This window comes from Pleurodeles waltl, chromosome 9, assembly GCF_031143425.1.
Source record: "Pleurodeles waltl isolate 20211129_DDA chromosome 9, aPleWal1.hap1.20221129, whole genome shotgun sequence".
Taxonomy (NCBI): domain Eukaryota; kingdom Metazoa; phylum Chordata; class Amphibia; order Caudata; family Salamandridae; genus Pleurodeles; species Pleurodeles waltl.
The window spans coordinates 1,173,495,686-1,173,523,341 of NC_090448.1; the positions used below are offsets into that span (position 1 = coordinate 1,173,495,686).

The 27,656-nt window shown below is 45.4% G+C and overlaps 1 protein-coding gene across 1 annotated transcript in view; it reads left to right on the forward strand.

The window, feature by feature from the left end:
- Positions 1-27,656, forward strand: part of COCH (cochlin) — a 403,713-nt gene that overhangs the window by 333,873 nt on the left and 42,184 nt on the right. The window lies entirely within an intron of this gene.

Below are 27,656 nucleotides of genomic sequence, written 5' to 3' on the forward strand. Positions count from 1 at the left end.
CTACCGCCGACCTCCGCCATGGCGGTAATTACCGCCAGGGTCAGAATGACCCCCTATATTCTGAAGACCCTCATCAAGATTGTATATACTGCCTCTATCCAGACCATTCAGCCAAGGACTGTAAGGTTTGTCGTACCTTTTCCTCTAAGACTCTTAAGGATAGAGAAGGCAGATTAATGATTTGGCTGCAAAAACTTAAATACAGAGAGAATCCAGTTTCTGACTCTGATAGTGATGAATCTTCAATATCTAAAAAGTCATCAAAGAGGGCCTCCCAACAATCAAGAAAAGCCCACAAAAAGACTGCTTCAGGGTCTTACAAGGCTACTTCACCTCAAAAATCTTCCAGAAAAGGGGAGAGAGGTCATGCCAGCAGTTTTGAGAGGCATAAAAAGTAATCCGCTGTACCTCCATCTGTGCCTTTCAAGAGACCTTCCTCTACTTCTACAAAAAAGGCAGAGTCGACGACAGACTCATCGTTGACGAGACCGTCGGTGAGTGCTTTTCCAACGCCAACGACGACTTGCACATTTCCACCGTCGACGAGAGCGGCATCGACGACGTCATCGTCGACAAACATCTACACCTCATCATTGTCGACGGCGCTTATGGCGGTATCGGCTTTACCGTCGTCGACGGCCTCGTCGACCGTAGACTCGTCGGTGAGGCTGTCATCCATCAAAATCTCCATGCGTTCATCATCGACGACACCACCGTCGACGAAGACTATGTATGCGCCATCGACGACACCGTCGACAACATCGTTGACGAGAGAAAAACATCAGAAAACTCATGAGAAACTGACCCCAAAGGACACCGCTCCTAGTAAGGTGACCTCCCTCATTCCAGTGCATCTGTTAGAGGGAGATGAAGGCTCGGATGACGAGGGGCCATTTGGAGCAGCCCATAGTCCATCGCAATTAAGTGTCAAGTATCAAGAAGAGGATGAATTTGATGAATCGTATGACCCTCAATTTTATGGAGTAGACCAACAATATCAAGAAGGGGCATACATTCCATCCTTCTTATTGTCTGACCTCAGAGCAATGTTAGCTGATTACAGCAGGCGTTTTCCTCCTCAAGGGGAGCAAACTCCTCCATCGCCCGTCTCTGGGGTTACCACTCCACGTCAGAGACCAGTTTCTTTACCTCTCACAAATGTGGCTACTCCGGATATGACTCTACCTCAGGACACGGACATGTCAGAAGGGGATCACGAAGAAAGGGAGCTCCTGGCCACTCATTCCGAGTGGGATGAATACATCATCCCTGCTCCTCCTTCTCCTTCCCAATCAAAGGTGGAGTCCCCACCAGACGACATTGGAGGATTTCACAATCTCCTAGAAAGAGCAGCTAAACGTTTCGCTTTGCCAATGCCATCAAGACAAACAGACTGTTTTCTTTACGATTTTAAAGAGCCGTTTCAAAATTCTGTGCGCTCTATTCCGCTGGTCAGCTACTTATGGGAAGAAGGCCTAAAAGTGATGCACAATCTTGTGACTGTCACAGCAGTACTGCCGCGTTTGGACAAGAAGTACAAGGCACCGGACGATGCACCGGCATGTCTATCTGGTCATCCTCATCTGGAGTCAGTGGTTGCTCAGGCGGCACAGAGCAAGTCCAAGAATCCGTCTGCTCCGATTTCTGCACCCCCAGACAGAGGGTAGACGACTAGACAACATTGGAAAAAGGTTTTCCTCGATGGCTAGCCTAGTGATAAGAGCTGCTGACTCACTAGCGGTGTTAGCTAGGTTTGACAGACAGCTATGGGCAGACATCGCCCCACATATTAACCAGTTGCTGGAGGACGGAAAATCAGAGGCAAACAAGACATTGCAAGAAGGTCAGCGCACGTCAGCAGAACTCATTGACTGTGCAATGGACATAGCTATTTCGACAGCTTGCAGGGGCAGCTTTTCTTAGAAGACAAGGTTGGCTAAAGGCTACCTCATTCCAGCCTGAGGCACAGAATAAGATCTTAGACTTACCTTTCGATGCCCAGGCGTTATTCGGCAAACATATTGACGAGGCTTTACAATCTATTAAGTCTGACACTGATACGGAAAGGTCATTAGCGACTCTCCAATTTCGAAAGCCTTCCTTTCGAGCTAGAGGACGTGGCCAACCTTCATATAGAGGAGGAGATCAGCAGTATAGATATTCCACCTATCCTTCCTCTTCTCAACAGTACAGTCAATATTACCCACAAAGGTAGCTGCCGCAAACAGCTTATGGTAGATCTGGCGGTAGGGGACTCTCAACTCGCCCTGCTAAAGACTCGTCTCGTAGAGCCTGATACATCCGAGGCGCCGGCTACACCCAACTCTTCTCCTCTGTTTCTAGATGGAAGGATATCCCTCTTCCTCAAACAGTGGCAAGTCATCACATCAGACAAGAGGGTCCTCCAATTAGTGAAAAAGGGCCACACTCTAGAATTTACCCTACTGCCTCCCTCCAATCCTCCTCGCAGGACTCCTTCAAGGTACTCAGAACAACTCAAGAAGGAGATCAACAAGATGCTCCTTAAAGGAGCTATAGAGAAGGTGCCTCGGTCACAGCGAGGAAGAAGGTTTTATTCCAGGTTCTTCCTCATTCGCAAAAAGTGGAGAGATTGGAGGCCGATCCTCGATTTACTGGAACTGAACATCTACTTTAAAAAGCAATCATTCTGCATGATCAGCCTGCAAGATGTCCTCCTGCGTCTGAACCAGGGAGATTTCATGTCTACACTAGACCTAAAAGACGCACATTTCCACATTCCCATTCACCCTGCCCACAGACAATACCTGAGATTCACCGTAGCCGGGAGCCATTTTCAATTTCGTGTCCTTCCCTTTGGCCTAAAATCAGCTCCCAGGATATTCACCAAATGCCTAGCGCCAATCGCAGCCTTCCTCAGGAGGAGGAAACACCAAATTTTTCCATATCTAGACGATTGGCTGATAAAAGCAAGCACCTACGCAGGAGCGCGCAGATCAACAAGAAGGTGCGTTTCCTTGCTAACCAATTTAGGCCTCACCATCAACTGGGAGAAGTCCAAACCTCTGCCAGCACGCAGTATCACCTTTTTAGGGGCAAACCTGGACACGCAATCCACCATGGCGTGTCCCACAGTAGACAGGCAACAAAGGTTACTGACCCTAACAAAATCAATACAGAGAAGAAGCTGTGTTTCTGTCCACCTGTTCAAATCCCTGTTGGGCATGATGTCATCATGCATACCTCTGGTTCCTCTCTGCAGACTAAAAATGCGTCCGTTACAGGAGCAACTAAACCGTTAATGGCTCCAGGTTTTGGGAAGCTTCGAAGATCGAATACAAATAACCCCAGCAATAGCCAAAGCCCTGACAGGGTGGTCTCAAAAGCATCATCTGTCCATCGGCCTTTCTTTTTTACATCGTCCGGATCCGTGGACCATACGGATGCATCTCTGGAGGGCTGGGGAGCCGTGTTACAGGATCTTCAAGTAAGTGGCAAGTGGCCACTACAGTTGAGGGGGATGCACATCAATCTGCTAGAGCTCAGAGCAGTGTATCTCGCTTTGCAGACTTTTCTCCTGAAAATATCAGGATCACACTTAGTAATAAGAACAGACAACACCACTACGATGCATTACTTCAATAAACAAGGAGGCACGAGATCTCTCACCCTCTCCAAAAAAAACTACAAATTTGGAATTGGGCCTTGCAGCAAGGCATCACACTCACAGCTGTTCATTTGCCAGGGATAGAGAACAAGATAGCGGACTCGCTCAGCTGACAAAGATCGAACTGCCACGAGTGGGAGCTGGACCAGTGAATAGTGGACTACATTTTTTCCCAGTTGGGAACACCAACAATAGACCTGTTTGCCAACAAGTGGAATGCCAAATGCCAGTACTTCACAAGCTGGCATCACCAAAAGGGATCTTGGGGGAATGCGTTTTTGATAGTCTGGTCAAACATCTTTGCTTACGCCTTTCCTCCAATTCCATTGATCCCAACAGTCCTCACAAAGATGAAGGCAGAGCCGTGCACTCTGATATTGATAGCTCCATACTGGCCTCGCCAACACTGGTTTGCGGAGCTTCTTCTATCAATCAAGCCTCACATTTCGCTGAAACCATTTCCACAATTGCTAACAATGAACAAAGGACAAGTATGGCACCCGGATCCTCAGTCGATGCGATTGTAAGCATGGCTCCTGGGCAAAGGGAGTTCGCACATCTGAATATCCCACATGAGTGTAGGGACATTTTGTCCAGAACCAGAGTGGATAGCGCTAATAAGGCTTACACTTGCAAATGGAAACAATTTTGTGTCTGATGTCATCAGCGGCAGATTGACCCACTATCTTCACCGCCGTACTTATTGCAATAAGCGCAAGCAGGCCCGGCACATTCCTCCATTAATGTACATCTGGCGGCAATAGCATCATACAGACGCTCAGGCGCATCATCGTCGCTGTATTCCTCTCGTTTAATCAAACGGTTTTTTAAAGGACTTTTTAGAGTTTTTCCTCCATTCAGACCACCGCCTCCTTCGTGGAACCTGAATATTGTTTTAGCACAGCTGATGAAGCATCCGTTTGAACCGATTCATCGTGCTTCTCTAAAATTCCTTTCTTGAAGGTTGCTTTTATTGGTGGCTCTCACATCAGCCAGACGTGTCAGTGAGGTGCAGGCCCTCTCTATACAAGAGCCGTTCTTACAGATTAAACAAGACAGGGTACTGCTGCTTACTAATCCGCATTTCATCCCGAAGGTCCCTTGGGACTTCCACATCAACAAGCCCTTAGTTTTCAAATCCTTTTTTCCTCATCCTTCTACTCCGGCGGAAAGAGCATTACACTCCTTAGACGTTAAGAGATGTGTTCAATTCTACTTGGACAGAACTAAGGGCCAGATGTAGCAAGAATCAAATTTGTATGCAGAATGGTATCTCAGACACCTTCTGCGAATTGCAAGGGGGTCGCTAAGACCTACCTCATTAATATTAATGAGGTGGGTCGCAATTTGCAACCCCCTTGCGATTCCGTGCACTCACAGGGATGGTGGCCTGCTGGAGACAGCAGACCTCCATGTCTGTGACTGCTTTTTCAATAAAGCAGTTTTATTTTATTTTTTTTGTATTGCAGCCCGTTTTCCTTAAAGGAAAACGAGTTGCAATACAAAATAAAAAATGAAACCATTTTGTGCGACATTCACAAAGGGGTGCCCTGGGGACCCCTTCCCTTTTGCGAATGGAAGTGGGTGCTAACTGCGAATTGCTTTGCGACCGCTTTCGCGGTCACAAGTCAATTCTGCATCGTGGTGCGAGTTGCAAATAGGAAGGGAACACCCCTTCCTATTTGCGAGTCGCATTCCTATTTTGCAAGTCGGTACCAACTTGCAAAATGGAAATGTGCATCGCGATGGCCGTTTTGCATGGCGCAAACTGCGATTTTCGCAGTTTGCGCCATTCAAACCGGTTTGTACATCTGGCCCTAAGTCCTTTCGACGCTCTAATCAATTGTTCGTAGCATACAGTGCACCTAGACGAGGCCAACCACTCTCCAAGCAGAGTATATCCAGATGGATCGCCTCAGCCATTCGATTCTGCCATCAAGCAGCGGGTAAACCTCTGCATTCATCAGTACATGCTCATTCTACGAGGGCAGTTTCTTCGTCAGCAGCGCTGTTCGCGGGGGTTACCCTGCAAGACATTTGTAGAGCAGCAACATGGAAGAGCTGTCATACATTTACAAGGCACTACTGCTTGGAATCACTATCTCAAGGAGAGATAGCAAGTTTGCCTTAAGTAATGCTAGACCAACTTATTAGATGCAAGATCCAACATTTCCTTCAAGGCTGAAGATCAATGACGTGAGCTAGATTGGCCTTACTGATTGTTCAAAAGGGCTACACTCTTTCCTTTATTTCTTCCTCACCACACCGTCCCATACTTTGATGACGGTCTACTAAAGGTTGACTCACCACAGTCAGTCGTAAACCACCTCCAGACAAATGCTCAACTACTGATGCTATTGGGTTTCACCATCAACGAGCCAAAGTCCTACCTGAGCCCCATGCAATAGCTTCTATGCACTGGGGCAGTTCTGGACACAGTGGAGTTCAGTTCAGGGACTTTTCTCTGGCGCAGAGATGCTGGAACATTCAGGAAATGATCCTTGCTTTTTGGGATTAGTCCTGGGTGTTGGTGAGGATGACTTAGAGGCTTCTTGGTCTCCTATGTATCCTCCTGGTCCAGAACACCAGATGGCACATGCAGGCCATGCAGCGGACCCTCAGATCTTGTGGGCCCACCATTAGTGCTGCCTCGCCAACTCCATTCAGATTACAAGGGAAACAGTGCAGGTTTTGCAACAATGGCTGTTGGATGCCACCCTGACCTGTGGGAGGTCACACTTCCTCCCCCACCCAGACTTTATGGTGGTAACAGACATGTTGCTGCTGGGTTGGTGTGAGAGACTTGGGGGTAATCTGGGAGAGGTGGAGACCCGAGGCTCCATAACAGCATGCTTGGTCTTTGAATGATACAGCTGGCCCCTCAAGCCCTTGCCATCCATGAGAGGGTGGCTGGTGCAAGTCTTACGGATAACACTGCTGCAATGTGGTACTGTAACAAGCGTGAGGTGTGGGGTACTATATCCTATACCAGGTGAACCTACAACTCTGATCTGCAGCCTCACAGAACATCTTCCTCTTCACCAACCTATTGCCGGGGTACCAGAATGTCTGAGTGGACAAACTAAGCGGGCTTCAGGAAAATCACTCATGGCTTCTCTACCTGCATGTGGTGCAGACTCTCTGATCAGTGGGGAATGCCTTGGCTAGATCTATTCACCACTACTGAATGCACAGTTTCTGGAATAGAACGAGGAGCTGCTGTACACATTTCAGTTGGGATTGCTATGTCCTCTACCTCTGGTTCTGAAGAAGATCAGGACAGACCAGGCCAACAAAGTTTTCTAACACTTTTGGAGGTAAAGAATCTGCAGCTGGATAGTCTCTACCAGGAAGAGCATTACCGAAGGTAAGTGACTTGTTCAACACAGTAGTGGTAGCAACTACAATAAAATGCTGATATGTAACAGGTGCTACTGCCTTGATGTCATTTGAACAATAGGGGAGATCATTTGATAAAGTTTCAAAAATGTCTACTATTTTACTACAAGCTACTTCTTTAGTAATCCTAATTAGCAAGCAAGATTATTTGTGAAGGAGTGCTTGCATTTTCTTAATGGAAAAAGTGGGTTGGCTGTTAGTATGGCTGTGGATACTGTTGATGTGAGCATGAGGCTTGGTAGAGATGTCAAGGTCCATCAGCTTCTGTCCAGAGTGCAAGCCTGCAGTCTAAATAGTCTGTTTGAGCAGGATTTAGTCAGCAAGAATTTTGATTGCAATCCATGAATATTGGCACAGATTATTTGACAGTATTAACTTAAAATCGATCTTTCCAGTCTTTGTTAGGGTTTAGACAGTTGTGAAACAATGTTCTCTTATTTACCCCAGTATTGGAACTTTCATTGATTCACATGCTTGAACCATTCCCCATCGTCGAAATGGGAGACCCCGGTACATCAAAACAGCAATGTAGAAGCTAATGCAATGAAAAAAAAGGCCCAAAGGCCCTCAACTTAGTAGCCTATCCTTGTCTCTATGAGTAAAAAGGACCTAAGCAAGTCCCAGCCAATCAGGCTCCCCCTCACTCTAGAACCCTCCTGTGAGAAGCTCCATTCTCTCAGATTTTCTACCGCACGCCGTGCTAGGGAGTCTCTATTGAGCTTTGCTCAGTCAAATCTCCAGAGAAGTCTATTGCTACAGTTTTTCTTCAGAAGAAGGAATATTTCTTCAGCAAGTAAGGTGTCATCTTCTTCCCTGGCCTAAGAGAATTATATTTGATCAAAATTCGACATGTCAGACAAGGAAAAGAAAATTATTTTTAGAGCCTGCAAAACCTGTGGAAAAAAGAGACTTCACTTTCAAAATCCACACAAGGACTGCATTTATTGCCTCTATCCTGACCATGTAGCCAAAGACTGCAAGGTATGCAGAACTTTTTCTAACAAATCCTTTAAGGACAGGGAGGGTAGGCTACTGATTTGGCTGCAGAAATTGAAATCCAGATCAAACCCAGTGTCTGGTTCTGACAGTGCGAAATCCTCTTCCTCATCAAGAAAGTACTAAAAAAAGAGGCAGATCTCCTCAGGCTCACCATTCTGAGGATCCACCTAAAAAAGCTCACAAAAAGACAAACCAGGTGTCTTCTAAAGCTGGCAGTCCTTCCAGTTCTAAACACAGGAGTTCTGTTTCATACAAAAGACACTCTAAGGAACGTTCTTGTAGAGATGTGCTTGTAGAGAGAGAGAATGGAATGTGGTTGAATGGGCATTCCAGCATTCTAGGCAGAGATTGGAAGGTGGGGAAAGAAGAGGGATAACTGGAGAGTGAAGAGGAAGCTGGGAGTTACTGTGCTTTACACATTACTGGAATAAATGAGTTACAACTTCTACTGGCCTGCGTATTCACTACATATTTGGCGACGAGGGACTCTGCGCAGGGGGCAGAGACAATTCTAATAACTCCCATCCCCTGGATTGGTGTGGACCCAATAATAAAGAAGGAAGGAAGGAAGAAGAAAAAAGGAAAAAGTTTGAGAAGTAAAAGAAGTACGAAGTATCCTGGTAACCGTGAGTCCGTGTGTTGGCTGAGATGTATATATGGCTGGACGGAATTAACTTTCTTCATAAGTACTTCGGGAGTGCGTGCCGTGAATTACCGTGGAGAACGTGTCACTGCTTTTGAGATGATTTATTAATTATATGGAATATCGTATTTCAGAGACTTTTTAGAGATTTAGGGATTTAGGGCCAGATGTAAGAAGGCTTTTGCGCCTCGCAAATGGCGAAAAACGCCGTTTGTGAGGCGCAAAAGCCCCTACGCGATGCTGAAACACATTTTGCGAGTTGGTACCGACTCGCAAAATGTGTTTCAGACTCTCAAATAGGAAGGGGTGTTCCCTACCTATTTGCGAGTCACACCGCGATGTAGAGTTGATTTGTGACCGCGAAAGCGGTCGCAAATCAACTCACAGTTACCATCCACTTGAAGTGGATGGTAACTCATTCGCAAACGGGAAGGGGTCCCCATGGGACCCCTTCCCCTTTGTGAATGCTCACAATAATATTTTTTCAGAGCATGCAGTGGTCCTATGGACCACTGCCTACTCTGAAAAAAAACAAAACAAAAAGGTTTCGGTATTTTTTCTTTTTGCAGCTCGTTTTCCTTTATGGAAAACGGGCTGCAATGAAAAAAAAAAAACTGCTTCATTGCAAAGCAGTCACAGACATGGTGGTCTGCTGTCTCCAGCAGGCCACCATCCCCGTGAGTGCCTAGACTCGCTATGGGGTTGCAAACTGCGACCCACCTCATAAATATTTATGAGGTGGGTCTTTGCGACCCCAAAGCGAGTCACAGAAGGTGTCTGAGACACCTTTCTGCATAACATTTTGCGAGGTGCAAATTGCGAGTCGCTGGGACTCGCAATTTGCACCTCGCAAAATGTTTTCTATCTACATCTGGCCCTTAGAAGCCTATAAATATCTAACAACAGTGTGCACACAACACTTTAAATATAAACACGTGAATAGCTGTCCTCGTGCTATACTCGGCCGCAGACTAGTTGGTAAGCAACGCTCCAAGAGGATTCACGAGCGTGGAAAACGGAGCTAAAAAACAAGGTTTCTTCTATTCGAGTGCGCTTTACTAAATACAACCGAAAAGAAAATAATAAAAATTACACGTACCTGTATGCTGGACAGCTATCTCGTCTGGGAAATCCTTCCTGTTCTTATCCGGTTCCTCTTACTCGGGCTCAGGCTAGTTAAAATAGAAGAAGATTCAAAGTCAACATTAAAATAGAAGGCAGAATAGAAAAAGGACTACTGCATAGTGTATCTTGCACCAAGAAGAACTACAATGAACTATAAAGGATTGTATTATTTTAGATAATTTTAGATTATTGTTTTAGCTAGTTATTTTAGAGTGTTTTAGTATCTTATGGTAGCTTGTTATTTTATACTTTTGTTGCAGATATGGCTGAGCAAAACATGTCAGCACCACCATCTTTCTTACCTTTACCTGGTGAGCCAACGATCACGCGGAAAATGTGGAAAAACATCTTTTGACGTGTTTGTTGTCTATAGGTGGAGATAAATATAGTTCTGTCAGAAAACAGGCGATTTTGTTACATCATTTAGGTGCAGAAGGAAGAAGGATATATGATGATCTGCCTGAAATATCCCTAGGTGCGGATGAAGGACAGCCTATGAACGTGTATGAGATGTCCTTACAGATGCTGGGGAAACATTTTACACCAAAAATAAGTATTGTATTCGAACGAAATACGTTTTTTTCCCGAGTTCAGAGTGACGATGAGGACGTAATGACTTATGTCGCAGCATTAAGAGGATTAGCAGTAACATGTGATTTTTGTGACCTCAATGACTCTTAGAGACGCGACCAAATTGTGCCTTGCACAAACAATAAGAAAGTGAAGGAGAGGTTGTTATCTATCGATCCTTCACTAGAGGAGTCTATACAAATAGCAAGAAGTATGGAACATACTGAGGCATGGATGAAGGAAATTGAGACTAGAAGTAATATGAAGGATTTAAATAAAGAGAACACAGTTGAGGTGAAAGAATTCAAAGCAAAAAGACAGTACAGAAGCAAAGTCAATGGAGAAGAAGAATGCAAACATTATATGTTACAGATGTGGGTGTCCCGGACACATAGCTACGAGTCCTATATGTGCTGCACGAACCTTAACATATAGGGTGTGTGGAAGAAGAGGTCACATGGCCAAAGTATGTAGGTGAAAGGGAGAAATACTAAACAATAGTGTCAAATCTGTGGATGATGTACAAGATGAACATGAAGAAATTGTACTGACCATTAGTGATATTGTGGGAGTTGATCAGCAGAATATGTAGTCTGTAAGTGGCAAAAGCTTCAAGAAAGAAAGCTCAGGTAAATTGGAGAAACCTCGTTGGGATATAACGCTAGAATCTGTGGCTGTAAAGGTATTGGTAGATTCCGGCAGTTTATTTACACTAATATCTAAAGAAGTATACGAAGAAGTTCTGAAAGTAAGGATCGAAGATTTGAAACATGCAGATGTGAAAGTGGTTGGATACGGGGGAAAAGAATCAACATATTGGGAATGAGGTGGATGGATATTTCATTCAAGAGTAATGGGGTACACAGGAAGGTGTACATAACTAGTGAAGGGTCAAATCTTTTGGGGTGGCGGCATCAAAAGGATTTGGATATTGTGGTTGACCCAATGCAACCAAACCAGTAATGATCGTTAAACAAATAGATGTGGGTTGTATGGAAAGTCAAGAAGCAGGTGCGGGATGGAGTGAGAAGCTGATGAAGAAGTTTCCAAACATTTTCACTGATAAACTGGGTAAATTGAGGAAATTTACTCACTGCATAATTTTAAAGGAAAATGCTATTCCGGTTGTGCACAAAGTAAGGCCTGTACCATTTTTGATGAAGGAACCACTCCAGCTGGAACTTAACAAGTTATTGGAAGAGAAGATAATAGAGCCTATTGAGTCTTCAGAATGGTTGGTGCCTTTTGTCATAGCACCTAAAGATGGAAACAAGATTTGTTTATGTATTGGGTGGATAGGCAGCCTTTGCCTAACATTACAGAAATGTTGAGCATGATGGGTGGTGGTAAGATATTTAGTGTACTGGACATGTCTGCAGCCTACCATCAAGTTAACCTGCATCCTGAGTCGCGTCCGATAACTTCCTTTGTCACTCCTTTGGGGGCATACCGTTATTGTAGGATGCCCTTTAGGCTAGCGTCAGCGTCCGCTGTGTTCCAGCAGATCATTCAGAATGTTTTTAGTGGGCTGAGTGATGTGTTTAGCTTCCAGGATGATATATTAGTGGTAAGCAGGTCTTTGAGTGAACATGACGAGCTAATAGAGAAGGTACTAAAGAGGATTGAAGATCATGGATTGACTGTGAAGAGAGAGAAGTGTCAGCTGAGGAAGGATCAAGTGAACTATTTGGGTCATGAAATATCGTCTGAGGGGATAAAACCCAAGAAGAGCATTGTAAGAGCAATTAGTGAAGCTCCGAAACCATGTAACAAGGACCAATTAATATCGTTTTTGGGGTTGGCAGAGTACTGCTCAAAATTTGTGCATAATTTTACAGATGTTGTTGAGCCTATGAGAGTACTGTAAAAAAAAAGGGGGCGGTGTTTGAATGGGGAACTGATTGTGATTGTGAAATGGCATTTACGGAAATTAAGAATTCTATTGCCAGTGCTCCCACATTGGGACATTTTGATGTTAAAAGGAAAACAATTGTAATGACTGATGCTAGTGGTGTGGGGCTAGGTGCAGTCCTTGTGCAGCTGGTGGATAATGAGGAGAGAATAATTGGATTTGCATCCCGTCGATTGCAAGGGGCGGAACGATCGTACTCCGCAATTGAGAAAGAAGCATTGGCTTGTTGTTGGGGTATCAACCATTATAGGTATTATTTGTGGGGTTTGCCTTTCATACTTCCTACGGACCACTAACCATAACTTCAAGTTTTCAAGTGCGGTCGAGGTTTAGAGGGAAGTATGACACCTCGTATTTCCAGATGGTTAATTACTGTCATAGACCTCAATTTTACTGTAGAATTTGTAAGGGGCAAGAGAAATATAGTGGCTGATTGTCTGTCGCGCATGCCCATTAAGGAACACCCTGAAGAAGTCCCGTTGATGTGTGAGATGGAAGTGGAGAGGTTCTCGATTGACAGGGAACTGGCTTTAGGACAAAAAGAATGGGTGGATGCTATGGTGGAGGATGAGAAGTACGATGAGTTGAAGAAATTTATAAGTAGATCGGATCAAGAAAGAGGTGACTTACATGAAAGTTTGAAACAGTACCTAGAGGTAAAGGATGAGTTGAGTATTCAAGGGGAGAAGGTATTGAGACGTGAGAGGGTTGTTCCTTCTAAGAAGTTGAGAATGAGATTGCTAAGGATTGTGCATGAAGGTCATCTAGGGAGACGTCTGACTAAGAGAAGATTGGGACAGTTTTATTGGTGTCCTGGGATGGATAAGGATGTGGAGCAGAGTGTGAGTGAGTGTGTGGCATGTGGAAATAGTGATAAAGCTAAGATTGTCAGACAACCACCTTTGGGGTGTGTACAATTTCCTACTGGACCATGGGAGAAGTTAGCTCTAGACTTTGTAGGTCCGGTAGATACACTTGTCAGAAGGAATCGTTTTCTTTTAGTCCTAGTGGATTATCATAGCAAATGGTTTGTGATTAAGACTATGGAGCAGATCACGATTAGCAATGTTATGGAATTTCTCAGAGAGGTATTTTTGGAGTAGGGTGTGCCAAAAATTCTGGTCACGGATAATGGCGTGCAATTGGTGTCTGCGACTACGAGGGATTTTTTACTGGATTGGGAATTAAACATGAGAGAGTGGCATTATTCCGTCCACAAGCAAATGGTTTAGTGGAAAGGGTGAATCGAATTATAATGGAGAACATTCAACTTTCTTTAGCCAGTGGGTTAAATTGGTGGGAGCAGTTGAACATGATGTTGTGGGCACATAGGATAACGCCTCATTCTATAACAGGAGTGTCACCCTTTATCGCACTTAAAGGAAGCGAACCAGTGACGAACGAATCCCCTTGGTGGTTACGCGAAAAGAAACCGGTTTGGGTGGATTGTGGAAGAATGAAAGCAAGAGTGTTGGGTTTCCAGGAACGGAACAAGTTGAGTTATGACACTAGGAAGAGAGTGAAGAACGTTGGTGTGGAAGTAGGTGATTGGGTGGTAGTGAAAAGATTTGGTATAATAAAGAAGGGTGAGAGCAAGTTTTTCAAACCGCAGAAGGTAGTAAAAGTGTTGAATTCGGTGATCAAGTTGGATGATGGAAGAGAGTGGAATGTGGGAAATTTGTGCAAAGTTAAGGGAATGGAAGTGCTTGAGTAATGCAGTAGTTTTGTCTTCATTGGGGAATGTGCATGTTGTATATAGTTTATAGTTGCTGATTTATGTACGTTTTATTGTTTATTGAAATATGCAAGGGGGAAGATGTGTAGAGATGTGCTTGTAGAGAGAGAGAATGGAATGTGGTTGAATGGGCATTCTAGCATTCTAGGTGGAGATTGCAAGGTGGGGACAGAAGAGGGATAACTGGAGAGTGAAGAGGAAGCTGGGAGTTACTGTGCTGTACACATTACTGGAATAAAGGAGTTACAACTTCTACTGGCCTGCGTATTCACCACAGTTCTGTTTCCTCAGAACGCAGCAAAAGAGCCGTTTCAGAGCCGCCAACGCCACATCCTGTGGTAAAACGTCTTCAAAAAACCATCTGGAAAGTCTACAGCAACGGCATCGTCGACGACCGCATTGTCGCCGGTAACGTCGAAAGGAGTGTTTACAGCCTCGCCGTTGACTACGACAACTCCACTGTCTCTACGGCTGCTTCCTCTTCAATGATGCTCATCTCGACGACATCCTCGTCGACTGCTTTTGCGGTCATTTCATTGACGATCAGTGTACCCATCGCTTCTCCTCCGTCGATAAAACTGCAGGTGCGACTGATGACGACTGTGTTACCGTCCTCGTCCTCCTCGTCGACGAGACTTTCTCCGTGGTCAGTGCTGGTGATGGCGATCCTGTTGGCTATGCCGTCGATGATGATTAAAAGACATAGAAGTCTGATTTGCTCTCGCCATTGATTACATCTCCAAGTAGGGTATCAGCATTGGTACCTACACATCTTTTGGAACAAGAGGATTCTGAGGACAAGGGCCCATTTGGGATTGCGCATAGCCCATCAGAATTGCATGTGAGGTGCCACAATCTAGAGGACATTCAGCATGATCCACACTCATTTTATTCCCAACCACAGCAGTTTCCTTATCAGGAACAGATGGTCTTTTTGCCGGGATCACTCATAGCCCACTTACAGCTGATGTTGGATGACTACAGAAGGCGGTTTCCGCAGGCCGGCTCGGAAGTGCAGCAACCATCTATACCACCCTCTGTACCTCTTCCTTCTACTCCGGTTCATCCGGGGGTTCCGCCGTTACATGTACCACCACAGACGCCAGTTTCAATTCCAATACAAGATCTGTCTTCATCTGACAATGACAGAGAGGATGGAGAATTGCCGGGTGACATCAGGGGTTTTCACAATTTGTTGGAAAGAGCTGAAAAGATATTTGAGATGCCGATGCCCACGAAGAAGATGGACTGTTTCCTGTATGATTTCAAAGAGCCTTTCTAAAAACGTATAAGATCAATGCCACTAGTGGACTACATATAGGATGAGGGCATCAAGGTAATGAAAAACCCGGTGACCGTCACTCCTGTTTAGCCTCGTCTTGACAAGAAGTATAAGGCTCCGGAAGACTCTCCGCCTGCCTCACGGGGCACCCCAAACCGGAATCAGTCATTTCCCAGGCTGCACAACATAGATCCAGAAACCCTTCAGCGCCAATATTTACTCCACCGAAAAAGGAGGGTAGAAGGCTCAATAATATTGGGAAGAGTTTCTCTTTTATGGCTTCGCTTATGATAAGAACTTCTAATTCTTTGGCTATCATAGGCAGATATGACAGACAGCTATGGGCGGACATTGCTCCCTACCTAGATCAGCTGCCAGAGGACTCGAAGTTAGAAGTGAAGAAAGTCTTACAGGAGGGTGAGAGGTCTTCTGCAGAAGTTATAGACTGTGCGATGGATATCGCTACCACGGCTTTTCGGCAGATGGCAGGAGCGGCTGTTTTAAGAAGGCAGGATTGGCTCCGGGCAACTTTGTTTAGGCCTGAGGTTCAAAACAAGATTCTGGACCTTCCTTTTGATGGGGAAGCCCTATTCGTAAAGCACATTGATGACGCACTTCAGTCCATAAAAACAGATACAGATACAGCCAGGTCCCTTGGCACTCTGCAGTTTAAAAGACAGCCCTTTCGGGGAGCTAGAGGTCGGGGTATTCATCTTATAGAGGAGGATTCCAACAATATAGATACCCCTTTGTCTCTGCTGCTTCGCAGTCTTTTCATTCCCAGTTCCAACAGAGACTGCCTCCGCAAGCAGCATTTCAGGACCTTTGCAGAGAGGAAAAGCAGGAAGGCAAGCGAAGGACGCAGACAATTACTTTCTGGTGACTCTGGCTACAAACCTTCCCTTGGATACAAAACTAGGGGGAAGGATTTCCCTCTACTTTCACAATTGGCAAAAGATAACATCAGACCAATGAGTTTTAAATCTGATTCAATTTGGCCATACTTTGGAATTCTTACAGTGCCCTCCTACAAGACCTCCCCTCCCTCGAAGGGTGAACGACTTACATTTGCTCAAGCAGGAAGTCAAATCAATGCTCCTCAAGGGAGCTATAGAGAGTTCCACATCAAGACAAAAGAAGGGGACTCTACTTTTGGTTCTTCCTGGTTTGCAAGAAGTGAAAGAGTTGGTGCCCAATCCTAGACCTCAGGAATCTCAATACTTATCTCAAGAAACAATCATTCCGTATGATCACCCTAACAGACATCCTGTCCCTTCTCAACCTGGGAGATTACATGTCCACCCTCGATTTGCGGGACGCATATTTCCATATCCCTATACACCCTTCCCACAAGAAATATCTCAGATTTGTAGTAGCCGGAGACCATTTCCAGTTCAAAGTGCTACCTTTCGGTCTAAAATCGTCCCGAGAATTTTTACCAAATGCTTGGCTCCAGTCGCAGCTTTCCTCAGAAGGCACAACCATCAAGTCTTCCCGTATTTGGACAATTGGCTGGTCAAGGCCAGGTCTAGATCTCAGGCACTGAGGTCCACATGCGCCTGCGTCGAGCTGTTCACAAACCTAGGCCTAATTGTCAACCGCGACAAGTCAGCCTCCCAGCCCTTAAGAAGGAGAACATTTCTAGGGACGATATTGGACACTTCCACCAAAAAGGCAACTCCAACAGAGGAGAGGCAGAAAAAGCTTATATCCCTTGCAGGGCGCATACGAAAAAGAAAGTATGTTTCAGTTCGCCTCTTCAAGTCCCTGTTGGGAATGATGTCCTCCTGCATTCCACTGGTACCATTCTGTTGTCTCAGAATGAGACCCCTACGGGAGCAGCTAGACCTTCAGTGGACACAGTCCAGGGGGTCTTTCGACGATGTCATCAGAATAACGAAGCCCATGATATCACCTCTGACTTGGTGGACTCAAGAGTCTCAATTATCGAGGGGACTTTATTTTCTCCCCCAACCAGCTCCGTGGGTGATCACTACCGACGATTCTCTCGAAGTTTGGGGAGCCTTCCTCCAGCACCTACGAGTCAGAGGCAAATGGAAACCACATCAGAGGTTTTTCACATCAATTACCTTGATTTTGAAAGCGGTTCGATTAGCGCTTCGCGCTTTTCTTCCAGAGATAAAAGGCTCATCAGTACTCATTCGGACAGACAACACTACAACAATGCATTAGATCAACAAACAGAGGAACCAGGTCTCTGCTCTTATCGAGAGAATCTCAGCGCATTTGGGAATGTTCTATCAGACAGGGGATAAGCCTTCGAGCAGAACATGTCCCAGGCGTACAGAACATCATAGCGGACTCTCTGAGCAGGTCTCTATTATCCAACCACGAATGGGAGCTGGATCAAGGAGTGTTGAATCGAGTCTTCTCCCTATGTGGAAACCAAACCTGGATCTCTTCGCCACCCCACAGAATACAAAATGCCCATTCTTTACAAGTCGGGATCACCATCGGGGGTCTTGGGGGAATGCGTTTTCCATGGCATGGTCAGGAATTTATGCTTACGCTTTTCCTCCCATTACCCTAATACCGAGAGTTCTGGCGAAGATCAATAACAAATGCTGCAAGCTTCTTCTTATTGCTCCAGCATGGCCTCGCCAGTATTGGTATACAGAGCTCCTTCTCCTCTCAGAACCGCAGCATCCCTCTACCAGTGATGCCGTCCCTGCTAACAATGAACAAGGGTCAAATTTTCCACCTGGATCCGACTTCACTTCACTTGACAGCCTGGCTCCTGAACACCATGAGTTTGGGCACCTAGATATACCTTAGGATTGTAGAACCATCCTCGCCAGGGCTGCAGCTGAAAGTAACAGCAAATGTTATCGTCTGAAGTGGAAAAGGTTTTGCTTGTGGTGTACACAAGCTCAGGTACATCCTTTCTACTCATCGCCGGAGCAGATACTGCCTTATCTTCTGCTTCTGGCCAGATCGGGTTTGGCTATCTCGTCGATTAGTGTCCACTTGCAGCGATTTCCCGCTATAGACGTACAGATAACGTACCTCCTTTGTGGTCCGCAAGAGTGATAAAGCTGTTTCTTAAGGGACTGTTCAGGTCTTTCCCTCCAGTCAGACCTCCTCCATCGTGGAAGCTTAATTTGGTCTTGTTCCAATTAATGAAGCCTCCGTTTGAGCCAATTCACAAGGCAGATTTAACATTTCTATCCTGGAAGTTCGCTCTCCTCCTCGCTCTTACCTCAGCCAGAAGCGTGAGCGAGATTCAAGCATTCACTATCCAAGACCCTTACTTGCAGTTCAAGAGAGACAGGGTAATCTTACGGACTGACCCAGAGTTTATACCTAAAGTCCCTTCGAAATTCCATAAAAACCAGCCTGTGGTACTGAAGTCGTATTTCCCAAATCCGTCAACGCCGGCGGAACAAGCTCTGCATTCATTGGACGTTCAGAGGTGCCTGAAGTTTTATCTTGATAGAACTAAGCAATTTAGACAATCAAACCAACTTTTTGTAGCATTTAGTGCTCCTCGTAAAGGCCAATCGTTGTCCAAAGAGGGGATTGCAAGGTGGATAGCCTCTGCGATTAACTATTGTCATACAGCAGCAGGAAAACCTTTACGGAATCCACTCATGCACATTCAACAAGGAAGGTGGCCTCATCCACTGCACGTTTTGCAGGAGTGCCCATCCAGGACATCTGCAGGGCGGCCACTTGGAAGTCAGCGCATACATTTGCGAAACATTACTGTTTAGAAGAAACACAGCAGGGTGATTTGGCGGTAGGACAAGCGGTTTTACAACATCTATTCCAGTAACGGTGAGCTGTTGTATTTCTTCATTCCTTTTTCCCGGCAGCCCAGTATACTTTGCACACATTGTATAGCATTGTTTCTTCCTTTGAGGTTGTGATATTTCTTATTTTTCTGGTGAAGGTGCTGTTCTTTTATCATATTCATTGCTTATCTAATATTTTGTCTCCTGCATGGTCATGTTTTTTCAGTGATTCTGGATATATATATATATATATATATATATATATATATATATATATATATATGTGGATATATACTATACAATGTGCTTTATTACTGCTTGCTATTCAGATTCAAGCATGTGAATATATGAAAGTTCCAATACTGGAGTAAGAAAATTAGTTATTTACCTGTAACTGTAGGTCTCCAATATTGGAATCTTTCATAGATTCACATGCGACCGTCCCTCCTACCCTGGGAAGCTCACGTTACCTGTCTTCTTCGTATACTCTGGCACTCGTGCTTTGGCAAATCTGAGGGAATGGAGCTTCTCACAGGAGGGTTCTAGAGGGAGGGAAGCCTGATTGGTTGGGACTTGCTTTGGTCCTTTTTACTCATAGAGACAAGGATAGGCTACTAAGGTGAGGGCCTTTGGGCCCTTTTTTTTCATTGTAGTAGCTTCCATACTGCTGTTTTGATGTACCGGGGGCTCCCATCTCGACGACGGGGAATGGTTCAAGCATGTGAATCTACAAAAGATTCCAATACTGGAGAACTACAGTTACAGGTAAGTAACTAATTTTCTTACCTCCTCAGCAGCATGGGTTCAGTCCTGAGTGTTTGCCTTTGGGTTCTCAACAGCCCAAGCCAAACTCAGGAAAGGTGTCTGCATCTTGGATTACCCGATTGACTGACACGTCTGAGCAACATCTGATCTTCAGCCTCTGGACTCTGGGCTTCTAACTGCATCTGTGTATGTCTTAGCTTCAGTCTCGAAAAAATGATTCTCTTCCAAGGCATCCTCATTGATAGTCATAGGCATATAATTTTCCTGCCCAAGCGTGGGGATCCTGGAGCACTTAAAACATATACGTTCATATAAGCAAATATGTGCAGCCTATAAAAAGCTAAAGAAGGCCAAATTTCACTTTATTATTATTTAAAAAAAGAAACCAATTATTATTGAGCCACTAAAAAATGTAAGTGATCAAAGAAAATCTTTCACAAACCTTTATTATAAGTAAAAATGAAAAGGGATGAAGAGAGAGTTAGCCAGTAGGCTGCAGTGGAAAACTTAGAGAACACTGGCACTGTGCCTTGATGAACCTCACAGCACACCAGCATCCCATCATTTCCCACATGTGAGTTCAGTTAATTTTCTGGCTCTTGCAAACAGGACCCTGGGGCACTGAGCTCTGCCTTTTTGGGCTAAAAAGAAATGAAAAACTTTCCCAAACATTATTTTGAGCGTTTCCTTCAAAATAATCTCACAGACAGTCGAAGCTATTGCTGTGGGACTGAGAGGGCTACACACTTGTGACTCTGTGATCAGTGCTTTATTAAGCACTTTTCCAGAATATAAATATTTCTTTCTTTCATCTCAACAGTTTGTAACACTAGTGACCGATGCTAGAGTGGGAATGATCTAATGGTGTTAAAAGCACATCAGTATTCTGTGGCTGAGGGCAGTTGGGCTAGCTTTCCGATCCTTCTTTCTAAAGATTCACAGAGGCACATCTGGCCCCAACAAAAAATGCAACACATGAGTTTTATAATGAAGCGGAAAGGTTTTCAGGGTAAAGCTCAGATTGGGTAACACACAGCAACGGACTGCATTTAGTTGTGAAGGATTATCTTGCTATTGAAGTGATGTGATGTATGCCTTTCAGCAGACAGATGGAACAGGACATCCACAAACTTAACATCCAATAACCACCAGCCAGGAAGGCTTTGGGAAGCATTCTTCAGTTTTCTTTCCAGTTATTGTTTCTGCTTTTTTCTCCCATTCCCTAATCCTGCAGCTAATTATGATGCTCAGGACGCCCTCTTGCAGAATAATTGTCAATAGACCAGCATGGTCAGTACAAGGCTGGGGCTAGGACCTGCCTTGCTTGCCGTGGCCTCCAAACTCATCAGAGGTTGTTTACCAGTAACAACAGCCAAATCCTTTACCAAACCCTGGTAAGTCTGAACCACAGAGGACCTTGATTAGAGGCATCTCATCCTACCGAAGAAGTATATGGATGCGTTTCAACTGGTCAGACCAAGTTCTATAGGGGGGACATGTGCAAAGAATTGGAAAGGATTTTTTGGGCCAGATGTTTCAAGAATCCATTTTGCGATTCTCAAATAGCGATTTTTAAGAAATCACTATTTCAGAGTCGCAAAATGGTATGTATCATATTTGCGATTCGGTAATAGCAATTTCTTAAAAATCGCAAATGCTATTACCGAATTGCAAATAGCGATTCTGACCCCATTCGCACCTATGGGCCTGTAGGCCCATATTTGCGAATGTTTTGCATTTCCCAAATTGCAAATTCCTAACTGGAATTCGCAATTTCGGAAATGCAAACACCAGGGTGCTGGGGGCCTAAGGCCCCCTCTCATGCGCCCTTAAAAATTATTTTAGGACATGTAAGGCGCACACATGCCAAAGAGGCATGTGTGCGTTACATGTCAATTTAAAAAAATTATTTTTAATGCATTTTTCAAATTTGCACATGGTTACCACCAAATTGTATTTGGTGGTAATTGTGATTCCCTAATGCCCAATTCGCATTAAGGAAAAGCTTGATACTTGTGCTTAAGAAATCGGAAATAAGGACTCCTTATTTGCGATTTCTTATTTAGAGAATCGCAATTTGTGATTCTCTAAACGGGGTCACAATTTTAAGGAATCGCTACTTTAGCGATTCCTTAAAATTGCATAGCGAATGCCTTTCATACATACTGAAAGGCATTTTTGCATTCGCAAACGGCCTTTCGCACCGTTTGCGAATGCAAAAAGCTTTGATACATCTGGCCCTTTGTCTCTAAAACTAATCTTCAAAACAATTTTTCAGCAGCAGGTAAGTTATACAGGCATCAACATATGGCCTCCTGTTGTCATTATTTAAGGTCTCTTTTAACACATTGCCTAGGCACCCCTCAAAAATGAAAGATCTTTCAGAGTTTTGTGAAAGCCCTCACGCAGTGCTATGCAAAAGAAAGTGCCAACCCCCACCCCCATGTGTGGTGTGAAGCGTTAAAGCATATGGACAAACTTTAGTATTTGAGAGGCAAAAGAAGTACTTCAGTGTGCGATCTCAGAACACTTATTCCAAGTTCTCTTCCAGGGGATCCTCATCAAAGTCATAAACATTGAATATTCCCGCCCTCGTGCGGGGACCCCGGAGCATACATAAAATACACACATGTAAAAGTATGAAATATGCATGAAAAATATATATATATAGCATTTTTAGTAGACAATTTTCATACCAAACTCATGTATACGTGTGTACAACAGCAATGCAGACTATATTCATAAACAGGCTAAAATGCTTTATTTCTATGGAGTTTTTTTTTTTTTTTTTTAAACAGTCCCTTTCAAAATTACAATAAAAGAAAAAACTTTCCAAAGCCCCAAAGCTGGGCCCAGGGAAAGAAGCAGTAGCAACATCAGTGAAAAAAGAGAAAAAACTACATTGAAAACAATGTAGCATTATTAGCCAATAGGCTGCATGCAGGTTAACACAGGAGAACCATAAAATTCTGGCACCGTGCCTTTAAGACCCTGAGCACCTTCAGTATCCCACCATGCCTCAGGGGTGAAGGAGAGGTAACAGTTGGTTCACAGTTAGGTCAGTTCTTTTTTTACGTGACAACGTATCCAACAAATTGTAGAGGTAGTCTGTCTTGCACTTCTAGGAGACTTGCGTCCGGGGAGGAGGGTGGGTTGTTTATGACTTTGATGAGGATACCCCTGGAAGAGAACTAGGATTTACAGGTAAGTAACTTATCCTTCTCTTCCAAGGGATCCTCATCAATAGTCATAAACATTGAATAGATTAGCAAGCCCATCCCTTAACTCTGCGGACTGTCCAATAGAAGTGCAGGAAAAGATATACACTATGCAAACAAATTTCTCAGAGACGCTTGCCCAACTTGAGCGTCCGCTCTGGCATCTGAGTCCAAACAGTAATGCCTAGTAAATGTATGTACAGACTTCCATGTAGCAGCCTTACAGATTTCAGAGATTGGAACATTATTAAGGAGGGCAGCAGTAGCCACTTTTCCTCTTGTCGAATGAGCCTTAGGTCTAGCTAATAACTGTTTGTTAGCCAAATGATATGCAGTAACAATACATGAAACTATCCATCTAGATATTGTTCGTTTCGAGGCTGCATCGCCTGTTCTCATATGACCGTAATTGACAAATAGGTGGTGAGATCATCTAATCAATTTGGTCTTATCCAAGTAAAATTTAAGCACTCTTTTCAAATCCAATTTGGCCTTCAATATGGGTACTCCGGCTCCGTTACGACCGGCACCTTTTATGCCCTTTCTTCCCATGGGAAATGTGGGCTCTGCGTCGGCGCCTATGGCGTCAGCATCTCAGCCAGTGACGCCGAGTAGACCTGTGGTTCTGGCGCCGGAACAGTCTTCTGTCCGTCCTTCTCCTCGTTCGGCGCCGAAGAAATCCATGGTGCCGTTAGATCTGGCGTCTGATGGATCCGAGGAGCGGCGTCAGGCTTCGACGTCTGCTGAAGCCATGTCGACGCCGAGGATAGAAGAAAGATTACATTTGAGGAGGCTTGCTCTTCCCCTGCTTGAGGAACAAGAATATCGGAGACAGACATTAGAGGAAGGAGAGATTGAGGAATCTCGAAGATCTCCATGGCTTAGACACGGCTAGTGGTCTGGACACCTCTCCAGAATGGGACTTGTCATCACCTGGAGAGTATACGGAGGAGGATGCAACATTTCATTCAGTCATCAGGAAAGCAGCTGACTTTTTAGACCTCCCTTTGCCCGTGTCTGAGCCTAAGCCGAACATTTTAACGGAAGTGTTGCATCCTGCCTCAACAACTGCAGAGCCACTTCTGCCTTTTAATGAGGCTTTGTTGGATCCAATCATGGAGATTTGGAAGAAGCCGGTGTCATCTTCGGCGGTGAACAGATCTGTAGCTCAAAGATATTGAGTGGCTCCTGCTGACCCAGGCTTCCTCTCCAGGCACCCAACTCCTGAAAGCCTAGTAGTTCAGGCTTCATGTTCAGCCCGGTCTGCCCCAGGATCATTTCCAGCTGTGCCCTCAGATAGATACTCTAAGAAAATGGACGTTTCATCAAAAAAGGCTTTTTCGTCATGTAGCATGGCTTTGAAATCCACTGATGCTACCTGTATTTTAGGAAGATACATTTACGCCCTGATGGACGAAATAGTCGTCTCATACTGAGGTGCCCCAAGAGATAATGAGCCTGGTTTCTGATGCTCAAGCAGCGGCAACCCAAGTTATTCAATCTGGACTAGATACGACTGACTCTGTAGCCAGGGCTATGGGTACTGCTGTAGCAACAAGGAGGCAAGCCTGGCTTTGTAGCTCTGGATTCTCTTCTGATGTGCAGTCAACCCTCTTGGACCTTCCTTTCGATGGCGATAAACTTTTCGGCTCCAAGGCGGACTCAGCTCTAGAGAGGTTCAAGGAGAGTAGGGCCACTGCAAAGTCTTTAGGCTTGCAGGCCTCCTCTTCTGTTTCCTCCAGACTTTTTAGGAGGTTTTCGAGGATTTGGTCATGGTTCCTCCTCCTTTCGAGGGAGATTCTGCATCAACCCGCCTCTGCTCTCTCCTATAGATCTTACAGAGGGAGGGGTAGGGTCCGGACCAGAGGAGCCGCCCAGCAGCACTCTGCCTCTTCCTCTTCCTCTGGAGGGGTGCAGCATGGGAAGCAGCCTTAGACTTCCACCAATTCCTTCTCACACCACTCCTGTAGGGGGGAGGTTATTGAACTTTCTCCACAAGTGGGAGGTTATAACATCAGACTCCTGGGTCACCAGCATTGTGGGGAAAGGCTATGCCCTTCCCTTTCAGGAGTTTCCAACCCCCCCCCCCCCCCCCCCATCCCGCCCGCCCATCCTACTGTTCAGAAGAGCATCTCCTGTTGCTAGAACAGGAGGTAGTACAAGTCCTCCTTTCAAAAGGTGCAGTGGAGTTAGTTCCAGAGCAGGAGAGGGGTCAGGGTTGTTATTCAAGGTATTTCCTGATCCCCAAGAAGGATGGTCGTTTGAGGCCAATCCTGGACCTGAGGATCTTGAATTGGTTCCTCAAACAGGAGAAGTTCAAGATGCTGACCCTAGCTCAGGTGCTTTTGGCGCTGAACGATGGAGACTGGATGGTGTCTGTCGACTTACAGGATGCTTACTTTCATATCCCGTTACTCAAGTCGCACAGGAAGTATCTCCGTTTTGTAGTGGGATCGCAGCACTATCAGTTTGCGGTCCTTCCATTTGGTCTTACTTAATCAACCCGAGTCTTCACAAAGGTGATGTCGGTGGTTGCGGCAGAACTCAGGAGGAAGGGGGTAGCAGTATTCCCTTACCTGAACGACTGGTTGATCAAAGCCAAGTCTCCGGAGCTCGTGTTGCATCACCTTCAGTCGACAACCCAGTTGTTGTTCGACCTGGGATTTTCAGTGAATGTGCCCAAATCTCACCTAGAGCCCTCTCAGCGCCTCCTGTTCATAGGGGCAGTACTGGACACAACGTTGAATCGTGCCTTTCCCCCGCCTCAGCGGATTCAGGACATTCAGGCGTTGGTTCCAATGTTTCAAAGTGGAGCGGTCATTCCGGTCCTCAAAGTCCTACGCCTGCTCAGTCTGTTTGCCTCTTGCATACTGCTGGTCACTCACGCTCGCTGGCACATGAGGGCTCTTCAGTGGTGCCTCCGAAAGCAGTGGTCTCAACACAAAGGAGATCTCGAGGGTTCGGTGAAGATCTCCAGAGATACTGCCACGGATTTAAAATGGTGGATTGCGGACGGCAATCTTTCCCGAGGAAGGCCGTTCTCGCAAGCTCCGCCTGTGGCCACAGTAGTAACAGATGCTTCCACTCTAGGGTAGGGAGCTCATCTGGGGGACCTGGAGATCAAAGGTCTTTGGTCTCCAGTAAAACAGATGTTTCATATAAATCTGTTGGAGTTGCGGGCTGTACGTCTTGCACTCAAGGCCTTCCTCCCATCCCTTCGCGGTCAGTCGGTTCAGGTCCTGACGGACAATACTACCGCGATGTGGTATATAAACAAGCAGGGAGGAGTAGGGTTGTACTTTCTCTGCAGAGAAGCTCTACGGATTTAGTCCTGGGCAAAGGACCATCAGATTTGCTTGGTAGCAAATCATCTGGCCGGAGTCTTGAACGTGCGTGCGGATACTCAGTCGTCATTTCTCGACCGATCACGAGTGGCATCTCCATCCGGATCAAGTCTGTCTAATCTTCCAGATGTGGGGGTTTCCTCGGATAGATCTGTTTGCCACTCGGGAGAACTCGCACTGCCCGTTATTCTGCAGCCTCCAGCATCCGGTACAAGGAGCGTTGGGGGACGCGTTTCAGATGACCTGGTGCGACCAGTTGCTTTACGCGTTTCCCCCCATACCCTTGATTCCTCGAGTTTTGAGGAAAATTCGCCAACACCGGTCCCAAGTCATCTTAATAGCTCCGGATTGGCCAAGGAGGGTATGGTACACGGACCTTCTCCATCTCTCTCTATGCCCTCCGCTCCGTCTCCCTCTCAGGACAGACTTACTCTCGCAGTCGCAGGGGCAGGTTTTACACCCCCACCTCCAGAGCCAGCACCTTCATGCCTGGAGATTGAACGGGGCAACCTGAGTTCCTTTTCTCTCCCGTCTGACGTAGTGGATGTTATCTTATCGGCCAGGTGACACGCCACTAAATCTATCTACGATAATAGGTGGGCTAAATTTGTGAATTGGTGTGGTGAGAGGCAAATTGACCCCTTACGTGCCCACTTATCAGATATCTTGTCTTTTGCGTTGTCTCTGGCACAGAGGGGTTGTGCAGTGGCTACAGTCAAGGGATATTTATCTGCCCTGTCAGCCTTTCTATGTCTTCCGGACCAACCCTCTCTATTCAAATCCCCTATAGTACTTAGATTTTTAAAAGGTCTCATTAACAAATTTCCTCCCACTCCTTTCATTATGCCTCAGTGGGATCTAAACCTAGTCTTGACTTTCCTTATGGGTTCACCGTTTGAGCCTATGCATTCTTGCCCTTTAAGGTTTTAGTTCTAAAGACTGTTTTCCTTGTTGCAATTACATCCGCAGGAAGAGTGAGTGAGCTGCAGGCTCTATCTGTTAAACCGCCTTACACATCTTTTTATGGGGATAAGGTGGTGTTGAGGACCATGGCTGCTTTCCTTCCGAAGGTTGTTTCACCCTTTCATTTGGCCCAAATGATTACTCTTTCCTCGTTTTATCCTCCGCCTCATCCTTCGAAAGAAGAAGAAAGACTACACCGCTTAGACCAGAGGAGAGCGCTAAGCTTCTATGTGAACAGAACAAAGGATTTCAGGTTGGAGGATCAACTCTTCGTCGGGTACGTGGGAAAGAGGAGAGGAA